The following is a 2017-nucleotide window of genomic DNA, read 5'->3' as shown; positions in this document are numbered from 1 at the left end:
ATAAATAAAATATTTATTAACATATAAGATTATGTTAAATTTTTTACTATGTTTTCACGAATAATTTAATTTTAAAAACATCTCCTAACTTTTCAAAGTTAAAAACACAAGCATGTGATTTTTTTTTAATTTACCAAATTCTAGATACTTGTGTTTTTTAAATATTTCTCTAAAACAATTTACCAAAACTGAGCTGATATATAATGACATTTTATAAAATAAAATTGTTTGCAACCATTCTTGCAAAATAAATTGGTCATATAATACCCCATAAGACGTACAAGCTGTGGTTGCAGTGTTCTTAATTCGTAATATGACTTTATGCTATAATATATTAGATATTTATCATATGCTTACCTAGCATTTTAATCTTTTAACTAGAGAAATTATTTCGTAATATGGTATGGTATTAGAACAACTTTTGTAAAACCAAAAGTAGTAGAATTTTTTGGTGACAAAAGTAGTGGAATTAGATTTTTGTTATTCTCATTCTTCTAAACAAAAATAAAATTTTATGTACAAAGTACATAGAAAATTAAAATTTCTTAGACCTAAATAGGTGTAACCAAAAAATTGTGTGAACTAACTTAGTTATTTAGTTATTTTATTTTTTTAAGAGAGAAAACAAAAAATTTCTTGGAAGAAGTATTCTCTCCTTTACTTTGCTTATTAATTCATAAACAAAGACTACTTCAGCTTTAGGAAAACTTGTTAGCATTTACCATTCTGAAGGTTACTTTCATTTTATAAGTTTGCGCTCTGAATTTGTTACCATTTAATTTGATTAATATGCTTAATTAAACAACATTACTACTAGCTAGTAATACTATTGGATTATCTCCTCCATATAGCATTTCAATGTGTTTCTCTAATGATTCAAGATTATCCAATTAATTCCGAAACATGTGATGATGGATAAGATCCTATCCTATCCTCTCAAAACTAGCAACTTGTACAATCTAAATTCAATTATTAACACGGTTGCATTGTACCATCTCATTTTTAAAAACTATGTACGGTTGAGTTAAAATCATGAATAATTCTTTGAAAGGATTGAAAGATGATAATTAACTAATTAGGAGTGGTCCATCACTACAAACAGATACAACTATGGTTTCACAGTTCCATTTGAAAGAAGTTATTGATTAATCATGACCTAATGTTTATGTATTTGGAATGGAATAAATGCTCAAAATGGTATCTAAATTTTAAATCGCTATTTAATTTAGTTTTCAATTTTTGAAAATGATCAACTAAATTTTTGAAATTTTTAAAAGTGCATCTCCATTAGTTCTTAGTAGAAGTGTCTTCTAAACGTTGATGATATAGAGTATTTCATTAAACGACGTCGTTGAGGGAGAGGGATGTCCTAAGTGTGTGAAACAACGTCGTTCAACATCTTCTTCCCTTCGAATAAACAATTCCCACTGGTCCCCCCATTTTCAATGTTTCCCACCAAAATCTCAAAGAAACATTCTCTTCTTCTCTGTCCGTTCATTCTCCGATACTTTTCACTCACATTTTTTCGCCAGCGATTATCCTTGGAATCTATTCTCTCTGGTCAGTGAAGGACTTATCGATGAAGCATCGCCTTCGCACACTGTCGATGGTGAGAGGTAAGGGTTTACGTTAATCCTTTTCTTCCATTTTTTGTATTCTATTGAGGGTTCTTGGTACTTATGTGTGCATGAGTAGTTTAAAATGTTGTCGTTGTATATGTAAATGAATGGTTTAGAATGTTGTAGTTGTTAGTGGCACAAATGTTAGGGTTTCTAATATGAACCTTCTAACCACTACGATTATAATGTGGTTTAAGTTATAGTCATTAGGAAGTAAATGTATGCGTTCTTATTACAAATATAGTGTTAATTTCTTGTTCTATGCAACATGATTGTTTTGCTACAAAATGACTAATGCTATCTAATTTTGCATTGTGCTGTAAACTTCAGATGCCTAACCGATTGAAACTTGTTTCCCACCATGGTGAAAAGTTTGAGACAGATCCTAGTGGAAGTGT

This window comes from Arachis ipaensis, chromosome B05 (genome assembly GCF_000816755.2).
Source record: "Arachis ipaensis cultivar K30076 chromosome B05, Araip1.1, whole genome shotgun sequence".
Classification (NCBI taxonomy): Eukaryota; Viridiplantae; Streptophyta; class Magnoliopsida; order Fabales; family Fabaceae; genus Arachis; species Arachis ipaensis.
This window is presented reverse-complemented; position numbering follows the sequence as displayed.